This window comes from Papaver somniferum, chromosome 2 (genome assembly GCF_003573695.1).
Source record: "Papaver somniferum cultivar HN1 chromosome 2, ASM357369v1, whole genome shotgun sequence".
Classification (NCBI taxonomy): domain Eukaryota; kingdom Viridiplantae; phylum Streptophyta; class Magnoliopsida; order Ranunculales; family Papaveraceae; genus Papaver; species Papaver somniferum.
In genome coordinates this window covers 96,444,916-96,456,262 of record NC_039359.1, presented here as the reverse complement: position 1 = coordinate 96,456,262, position 11,347 = coordinate 96,444,916, and positions in this window count along the sequence as shown.

Sequence of the window (11,347 nt, the reverse complement as noted above, 5' to 3'; positions counted from 1 at the left end):
TTAACAGATCATTGCACGATAGTGATAATACAGTGGTGGGAGAAACACAAGTACGACAGAGTTCTTCACCACATGTGTGTGGAGAAAAAAATCATAATCCACGTAAAGTTCACAATAATATTTATTAAAAATCATCTCCAACCCATTGATGTGAAGATGATTTGGCAAAAAAAAATTAAACATCCTCTAGGTGAACCTCTAGTTTTAGACATTCACTTAGAGGATGTCTTCCCATTTTAGTCACACTTTTGTTAATAAATGTCAAAGAAAAATAAAAATGGAAAGGATTTAAACCAATTATATGCCTACAAATAAGTAAACAAATAATAGAAAACTTTACGGGTTGGAGATAAAACTTTATTTTTCCTAATATTTAGGATTTTCTACTCAAATGATGTCTTAGAAGCGATGCCACATATGAAACATTGACATTCACCATTGAGAAGCTCTAAGAACATCTCCAACATAGGGTAGATTTATTTATTTTAAGTGACACATAAGATTTTAGACCCCCGTTTGGCATAAATCCATCTCCAACAATATGAAGGTGTTCAAGAAAGTGTTATTTACACCTCCGGTTGCACCTCCACGTCATATTTTTAACTAATTTCCTTTTAATTTTAAGGTTGAAATTCTCACTATTGGAGATGATTTTTCAGATTTGAGATCCTATTTTTATTCTATGCTTAGATCCCATAAATTAAAGGACTAAATAAAAAATCCACATAGGATTTTTTACACCTTCGGTTGGAGATGCTCTAGTAATCGTGTTAACTACAAGTTAATAGATGGTTAACACAATCTATCTCTAAACTAACAAGAATTTAAGGTGATTATAATTAAATTACATAAATGTACATGTTTGTTACGATGTTGTTGACACACACATAATTTGAGTGAACAAAACTTGTTGTAGTATTAGAATAATCTTAAAGAGGGATACAATAGCACCGAGATTGGTACCAATCCAAAGATCTACTCCCTCCGTCTCTAAAAGATAGGCAGGTTTACACACAAACCTGTCTATCTTTTAGAGACGGAGGGAGTAGTAAGCAATGAGATATAATCTGACATTAACCTTTCCGCAAACAAATAGATATTCAAGAGCCTGATTTTATGATGTTGTTAGATAGAGCCTAGAGGTGCCTATTCCTGTGAAAGTATTTTGTTTTTTGTGCAGATACTAAAAGGAGTATTAGTTTATTAACATGTTCGATAACAATTGTGCGAGGTTATTAGTGTTGGTATCTCTAAATTCTGACCTTTTGCATAAAACTTTACGAGCCCTAAATTATAAACCTTCCAGAGATCTCTCTAGATGGAAGTGCGTTAGTTAATTATGCATTTTGATATCATGTGGCAACGCATTTGGTAAGGGTTCTTTTAAATATAGCCCATGGTTTTATTAACCTTAACCCATTTTATTTATAACCCATAAAACAAATTCAATTATTAACCATAGCCCTTTTCATAACCCAAAGTATCGAAACTGAGTTTATAGGGATTTTATAACTAATCAGTTGAACTAACTCAAAACGGAACCGATCCAACCCTTTCGACCGAGTTAATTTAATATTACGAACCTCGACTACTTTACAACCAATTCTGATATGTTATCGTTAAGATTAAGATTGAGTCAAAATGAGTGAAGGCTTGAAAACAGCACTCCCTCTTGTCGCACAGACTCCCCAATTTAATTCGTTCATAGTATAAAGGTATCACGTCTGGTGATTCACTAACTTTAGCACAAATTGAATTTTGATATCTAAATAACTTAATCCATTAAATAGGCCCTCAAGATTACCAGACGGATCCTCTTCATTTCCCTACTTCCCAAATCCTCATGTAATGGTGTCAAAACAAATTCCAGCTTTAAAAAATACAAAGTTGGAATTTAAATAATGCTCTAAAAACATGTGCGGAGGAAAAACTTTGTTCTTTTGATTGTCTAGTCAAATACATTCATGCCCAACTCGCGAGTATAATCAGTGTCCATGGCCAACTTAATTTGATACTCTTTCTTCTATAGCAGGACCACAACATCCCATCACACTTTTCTATAAAATGATTTTCAAGAATATCTGACATTGAATCAGTACGGAGCCAAAGACGAAGAGAAAGAGGCAGAAATATAGAGATAAACTTATGGGTCACTGAGTTAGTACTCATGAATTTCGCGACTCGCAAGTAAGTTGATTCACTAACCTAGTTTTTGGGCTATAGATAATAATTGAAAAAGTCAAACTTAATATTATAGTCAAATTCTACTGACATGAGTCAAATGAACTATGGTTAATAAAAGCATGGGTTATATTTAAGACAGACCTTTGGTAAATGAGCAACTAATGATTCTATAATTGATTTGACTACCACGGTTCTAGTAGCCAGTCGGAATTGTTTGAAATTTTCTTTTCAACCTATTGAACAAATAATCATAGCACTTTATTTTGGATTTACCTATAAAGAGATGTATCTGAAAAGACGAGGGTACCCAAATAAACCAAAATCTTTTAATTATCAACCTATAAGTCTGGTACCAAGTGTGATCGTCTATGGAAAAATTCGAGACAATACAATAAATTGATAATAGTTACGGTCCGAAACCGATTTACTATTAGGATCAATATCAAGTGATTAGGATTAACGTACAAGTGTAATTTGTTTTATTATAGTAAGACAATTATAATGTGGAAGTAAAGTAAATGACACAACAAGATTTTTTAACGAAGAAACCGCAAATGAACAATACCCCGGGACCTAGTCCAGTTTTGAATACTCTCATAATTAAGCCGATATACAAAGAACATAAGCCAACTTCGTATAGTTGATACCAAGTGAACTACCCTTATTTACTTAGTTTCCTCAGTATCCCTGCATCTTCGACCTTTTGGTCACCCACGTGAATCACAAAACAAAATCCACTACTTTGATTTGATTTACTCCTTTTGATCGTATTTTAAACAACAAAGGAATGAAACTGTTTGGTAACCACTCTAATCAATCTTTGGTAAAATATATATTAAGTTGTCGACAAAGTCTTTTATGTTTAAGCTAATAAAATGCTTTGGTAGGGTAAGATCAATCTGAATCAGTAACTTGGATTCATATTCACAAATATGAGATTAGGATACTCAAGAGTACCACTGATGTAGTACATCTTTCTCTTTATCAATAATGAATGTTGATACTTTTATGTTGTATCAACTGTAACAATTGATCTCTTACGTACGTGTCAACTCTAACAGTTGATCCCTTTCTTCTATTTAAGTTTATTTGTTTTGCAAGTCTTTCCTTTTCTAGTTTACGTAAAACTCTTTCCTTTAATCGTTTCTTGTAAGCCTACATAAAGGTTAGGTCTCTTGTTTACAAGAACACATCTTATTATTATTATCATTATCAAAATTGATTATCAATCTTTACCTTTAGAACCTTGATCCTAGAATCAGTTTTCTATTAATTTTTTGACGAAACTTAAGTTTATCTTACAACCCTAGCAACTAGTTTGCTATATCTTTATCTGTGTTACACTAGTTGGTATCAGATATAGAGTTTTTAGATTTCTATCTAGAAACAGATCCTTAACAGCTTCCACAAAACACAATCAGAACCCTAATTTGCTTTTCAATGGCAGATACAACTCCTACCCTAGCTGAAATAACAGAACTTTTGAAAAACCTTCAAACCTCTACGGACAACAAGTTTGATGCTAATAAAATTATTACCGATGGTTTTACAAAACAGTTGGTAACTATCGAATGAAGATTGGTGTCCCAAGGAGAGTGTCTAGACAAGTTATGGAAACATGCAGGTCTGGATGACAAAGACATGCCTGATTTAACTGATGGTGAGGAAGAAGAAGAAGAACAGGAGAATCAGAGGATGATAAGGAAGAAGAAAAGAAATCTGGATAAAAAGTAGCTGATGAAACAAAAAAAAGTAAAACCACATACTTTTTACCAGGATACTTATATCCTTGAGAACGTCTCACATCATCTTTCCCACGATGAGCTGTTAGAAGGTTTTCTTGACAAAAAACCTACTCCTGTGAATATCCACAGTGATGAGGAAGACCAAATCGAAGAAGTTGAAAGATAAAAGTGGATAGCTTGGATCCAGGCGCGAGGTCTCTGAGTAGCATAGCTTGTATGATAATATACATTTTAACATATCTGTTTATTCTTAAAAGCCTCGTGTTATTACTTGGATTTTTTTCTGGTGAGGGTTTAAAAAGTTTGCAACAAAATGGTTATGTACCAGTCCACAAAAGTTTAGTGGGGGTATTTCAACTCCTTCTACAAATAGAGCTTACCTTATTGTGATCCATGCCACTATGATTGTTGTATCTTTCTGAGGGATGAATCTAGCATCCTTATTGCAGAATTCAAATAAAAGTTTAGATGTAGAAAGTAAATAATATGTTCACAGTTAGGTTTTGTAATTATCGGTATAAGGGATTATATTTATAGGATATTTTGAAAGGATGTATCGTCCCTTCGACTCACTCTTCACGGATGCGGGTTAACCAAACTGTATGACAATACTCCAGACCTATTGTGACATTCATTCTTATCGATGTTAATCATGTGACTTGTTGTCCCTTACTGTGACTGTCATTGATTGGTTATTTCAAAAAGGAAGTCCCTATGAAATTGAATTGGATATGTGGTCAGGAAGCTCTGTTGGAAGGAAGTGACAACACATAACTACTGTATAACATTGATAAAACTCATTATTTAAGATTCATAGATTTGATGACATACGGTTTCACCTAAATAGCGTAGCTTGGATGATAAAATACGATTTGTAATCTCATTCATTGTTATTGTTTTTAAAGATGCAATATGTCTCCCCACTAGGTGAGTGTCATCGAGCTGTGATTTTGAACAAGAACTCTTTTTTCCAAAATATTAAACTGAATTATTATTTCAAATAATTGGTCAATGATCTCGGCAGGATGGAAGTGACAATACTTTACCATTGCACAACCAAGAAGGAATTCACTGTTTAAAATTGGAAGATTATTATGGTGGCATATTTATGATACAACAACAACAACTTTTTATTACTTTTAGGGGGTGCGCACATTGATTGGAATTTAATAAAAATCAAAATTAAGTTACTCTAATAAATTTTAAGTCTATGTGATTTTCGAATGACCCACGGTTACATTTAACTCATGTAACAAGCCTTTAAATCGTTAAATGACCCAAAGAGACGAGTTTAGTCTCGTGAGAGTTTACAAACAGGTGTGCCCACAAAACCAATAGTGGAGGTGTTGATGTATTTATTCCACGTCTCCATATTGTGGAGGAATATCTTCTGGTTGTTCAAAGATCTCCGGATAATACTCTGCTAGAAAGTGCATCTCCAAAATCTGGAATAAGGCATCATATCTCCATCGTTTCCCATATGGTCGAGCTTCTTCATATAACATATGGCCTTGCTAGTACTGATGTGAAATTCAATCAGTGTGTTAATGTAATGTTCTCGTGAAAAAAATATGTAAAATAATAATTGTTTAATAAACTCACAGCGGTTGCAAGGTTGTATCCTCCAGCGTTCATCCCCATGCAATAAGCTATTACGTGAGCTACATATCTTTTCACTTCTCTTTTCAACTTGCTAATCCTATGCTCCAAGGCCTTGTTATTTCTAACAGTGTCACTGTGCCATGCGGTTATGTATTCGACTCTAACTCGGTCTCAAAAGGTAATGTTATCTTGGTCATTTCATAGTATTGGATCACCATTTACGCATAACATGCACCAAATAGTGCAACATCTTCAACGACTCCAAATCTAGCCATTCTTTTTTAACTTAGAACAGACTGTTAAAATAGATAAGTAAGAGATAATACTAATATTTTTTTGGTTTGCTTGAGTTACGATGAATGAAACTCTATTTATAGCATTTTATAAAAAGATTAAAGGAAAGGAAAGGGAAAGTACAAGCTTGGAGTCATGCGATCGAATCCCAACTCACTCATATTTCACACACAAAAGAAAAAATCATTTTCACGGAGGGGCGATTAATGGCGATTTGGAGGCGATCAAAAAGTTATTGGTTTTCATCTGATCAAGCCATCTCTTTTTGATTCCTCCTCTTTGTTTTCATTCCCCTTTATTTTTCTCCTCCTGTCAAGCAACCTTTTGATACCACTCTTGATTGCAGCGCATCAGCATTCCTTTTTTAGGTATTTGGAAAAGTGTACGACACAAGGGTTCGGTTTTGGGGCACTTTCTTTACTAGTTATGATACTAATGTACGAGTTGGATAATTTCTCTTTCATAGATTAGGAGTGGTTATTCAAAAAGAGGTTGGAGCTCAGCTTGTTGCTAGGCTTCTGACTAATTGCTTACTGGATGATAATTCTTTTGAGTTTTTCTAAGAAATTAAAAAATAAAAATCTATTATTAAAAAAAAAACAAAAAAACAAGTCGATGTCACCATTACACAAATATTAAAGGAAATAAAAGGGAAATAAATATAACCCATCTCAGACAATAACCTATGGGTTGTACATACCATCAATTTATTATTAATTTTTTCGACCACTAACATTGACTGAAATTAAAAGAAAAAGTACATGATACAGTTTAAAGCTATGTCATTTTCGCATGACCCGCGGTTACACTTAGCACGTGCAACAAACATTTTAACCCATAGGTGACTCTACTGGATGAGTTTAGCCTCATGATGATTTACAAAGAGGCGCACCCACAAAACCTATTAGTATTTAACAACGATGCCAACGATAAAACCGATTAGGTTTGATGTATTAATATCAACCACTCGTTATACTTTAGATTAATTATATTTAATTTTATGCATAGATTATGACTATATATATCTATATTTAATTTTAATACGTAGAACTATATTTTAATCTTATAGTAATATTTTACATATATTTTAATATGTGATTTTATGTGTAGTTTTTTGTAAAACTATATTGTAATCTTTCATATATTATTTTATATTTTCTTTGTTTAACTAGGTAAAACCGGAACCAAACCAAAACACGAAAATAATCCAACGACCATAAAAGAAACACATTATTCATACAGATTTACTAGAGAAAAAAGAATCCAATGACCACAAAAGAAAGATATTATTCATACGGATTGAGCCCAAATCCAACAGATCCAACCAAAACAAGTGCGATTAAATTCCTTCATTTTCAGTGAGTGAATCCATCTCAACAGAATCAAATCAATTCACTCCAGCGACTAGAGAGAAAATTCAAGGAAGAGGTGAAGGAGGAAAGGGTTTAATAATGATAAATACAAAATGGTTGAGAGATAGAGTTCAGGGTATTACCAAACCATTCATCAGAAGGTTAGCTAGAGAATGTGAAGAAACTAGATGTTCTTTGAATATCACTTCAACAAAGAATGTGATTCGTGATGATGTTACTTATACAACCCACTAGGATTTTAGGGGTTAGGTTTTTTATTTCATGCTCTATAAAATTTAGAATTCAATTTTTTTCTATCTGTTTCAATTGTACTTTTTGTTGATATGTGCTTCCATTTTGGAGATTCACTGAAATTTATGAATATAAGTTTAAATCAGTTCCTTGTTTTATTTGTGTATCAAATTAAAATTAGTTCCTTTTACTAACTTGTTTTATTGGATTGTTTAATCAATTTCAATATTTGATATGAGTATGGTAGGTTTAATGCAGAGCTCAATTCAACTATTCAACTTAATGTTTGTTCTGTATATTCCTTCTATTGAGGTTTTGATTTTGATTGGGGTTCTGGAAGGGTTTTTTTTTTATTTTGTTGTTGCAGAGAACTCATTTAACTGATTTAATTGCTCATGGCTCATCTGATGTTTCTGGTGCTAATGATCATGGATGCGTTGGAAGAAACACGTCCGAGACAACATCTTATCCAGCTGTGGGTGGTGGAGGTGGTGGTTCTGGTGGAGATGATGGAAATAAAGATAACAAAGACCACTATCTAGGTACTCATATAAAATTTAATCCATGTGGGCTTTCTCAAAGCCATGATGTGGACACTGGCATAAAAATTCATTAAACCTTTCTACATAATCGTGTATAACAATCCCAGATCCCTTTTTCTGAAACTGATCTTCTTGTCTTCACAACTCGAATCGAAACCCATTACCAGATGAATTACAACAGCTCACCACTGCCTCCATCTTCTGAGCTCAATCATTAAAATCATCAAAGTATTCAATCAATCTATCAGATAACCCTAATTTCTTCTTCTATTTGAACACAAAACTAACATCACAATCTCACCATATTCTTCTTCAACCTCATCCGCAACAACCTCTTCAATCGCAACTCAATTGTATTTTCTAAATTTTATCTCTTACTCTGACGTCGTTCCTTTTCTCTCTGTTCTCAATTTCAGGTGAAGTATGGAAACAAAAACTACTGATAAGGTTCTCTGATTTTTAGGTTACTGTAGGAATGGGAATGGATATACCCACTCAAGTGAAGTAGATAGGGGGTACCCAGAATGACTCTAGGCACCCGTGAATAGGATAAGGGCCAACCAAATGGCATCCCTTATGTTGACTTGGCTCGACTCCCATGTCACTCGCCTGCAAAATGAAGATTCTTTCCTTATGCTCCCAATTGAATGATTTCTCCTTCTTCGAATTCTTCAACCAACATCATTCGTCTCTTACTTCTCAGGTCCACTTTTTCTATTCAATTTCTCTACATCACAAAAGATGTCATGCTTTTCAAACAAATGAATTTGCATCACTAAAGTCGACATGCTTTTCAGACAGAGATGAAGAAATAAAAGCAAATAATAAGAAATAGTTTCTCTCCAAATTAATACCTGCAGTGAGAAATGACGCTTCTGGCCTTTTTTTTCAAATGAAAAATTTCTTCTTCTTTTGATCTAAATGACTCCAAAGTACCTAAACACTCAAAAGCAAACATAAGATACATATTTTACAAGAAAACTTAAAAAACAGAGCATAAACAATGTTGAAAATGCGGGGGTCTAATAACCACACCCAACAATTCGTTTGGAAATATGAGAGGACTTACTCCAATACACTTTCTAGATAATCAACTAAACAGTCAGACTCAATCTAGACTAAAGTATATTAAAGAGTTTAATATCTCTATCTCTTAATTCAATCCGCAATCAACAAATAGAAATTTGCGAGCCTGATTGAATATAAGAGAAGTTACTTGAACGGTACCAAAGACCAATGTTTAAGTGTCAATCAATGTAAATCAACAACCAAAGGTTGGATATTCTAATTGATTGATCTTAACGCACAACCTGTGATATTTCAATTATATAACAAAATATAATGTGGAAAAGAAATAACAGAGACACCATAATGTTGTTAACGAGGAAACCAAAAATGCAGAAAAACCCCGGGACCTAGTCCAGATTGAAGACCACACTGTATTAATCCGCTACATACACTAGCCTACAACCAATTAACTTCGGACTGGACTGTAGTTGAACCCTAATCAATCTCACACTAATTCAGGGTACAATTGCGCTCCTTACGTCTCTCATCCCAGCAGGATACTACGCACTTGGTTCCCTTAGCTGATCTCACCCACAACTAAGAGTTGCTACGAACCAAAGTCGAATACTTGATAGACAAATCTGTCTCACATAGAAAAGTATATAGGATTGAATAAATTTGTCTCCCACAGAAATACCCAAGAGTTTTTGTTCTGTGTTTTGATAAATCAAGGTGAACATAAACCAATTATTAACACGGACTTATATTCCCGAAGAACAACCTAGTATTATAAATCACCTCACAATAAACTTAATCGACTAGCGAAACAAGTTATTGTGGAATCACAAATGAGACGAAGTTTGTTTGTGTTTACTTTTCTATTTGCCTATCGGAGATATAAAATCTCGAGCCAATTATTTCAATTGCACTCAACACGATAGAAACAGTAAGATCAGATCACACAACTACAAAGATAGTAGTTGGCTATGGATTCACAATCCCAATGAAGTCTTCAAGTCGTTAACCTACGGGGTCTCGAGAAGAAACCTAAGGTTAAAGGAGAATCGACTCTAGTTATGCAACTAGCAACAAACAGGAGGTGTGGGGATTACCTTTCCCAGTTGCTAAAGTTCTCCATTAAATAGTTTTCAAATCATGGTTTGCAATCTAAGTTACCTTGGTAACAAAGCGTTCAATAATCACGTTAGATGAAAAACCTGATTCAACCAAGCTAATATATTCCAACCGTTAGATCGAATTTAGCTTGTTACACACAAATGAAATGTACCCTCATTTAGGTTTATGTAACCGTACCTAAACGTGTACACCAGGTTGGTTCACAGATAGTTAACCGAGGTTATCCATATGATTAATCTCATATCAACCTTATTCATCTTAACCATAACTAGTTCAAATGACTCAAATGAAACTAGTTAAGAGTCGTTCAATTGTTTAGAAAACACAATTGAAATCAAATCGGTTTGATTCACTTGAATCAATCATGAACATTATAGCCACGGTTTGCAGAGATTGCATTCCTTATGATTTAAATGTTTAAGTCCATGAACTGAACGACTTGACAAAGTAACCAGCTTAAGTATGCATACTTAAGCAACCAGATTTGAGTTTGTTAAATTTCCATACTCAGCAGAAATTTTCGGTTCAAAAACCTCCGCCAGTATGCGTACGGGTACGCATACTTAAGGTGACTAGTTAAGATTTTTGCCAAAACCAAACTCAACAGAAATTCTCAGTTCGAGAACTTCCACCTGTATGCTTACGGGTACGCATACTTAACCTGTCTCCTTCACCAATTTCGCGTACACACATATGCATCCTCTTGGCTCAGGGTTTATGGACTTATACACTAATGTGTGAACACACTATATATGCTTACATCATCAACTCTTTATTTCAATCATTGAAACATTCTTCTATAATGACAGCAGCCGTTTTCACAAACTACTAGCATCAAAGCAATTTTCAAGATATTGAAATAATCATTGTTGAAACATTCCAAGCCTACATCAAATGATTGTATCACACAAACCATGTAAGATGTTACTCGACAATTTTCTCATGATATAAGATGAACTTGGTCGAAGCAAAAGTTTACCAACAAATATTTCGAGAAATATGTAAGCGAGATATACTCAGCTCGAAATCTCAAATGTGTATAGAGAAAACTATATCGTAACACGACTTATGTATCAAAATAGGAGATAGTAGAAATAGACTTTCCAAGTAATAGATACTTTCAAGTCTCCACGTACCTTTTGTAGAAGAAGTTCCACAAGCTCCCCTTAGTAGTTCTTCATCTTCAAGAGATGAACGTCGAGATATTTAAGCTCAACTACACTATCTATGT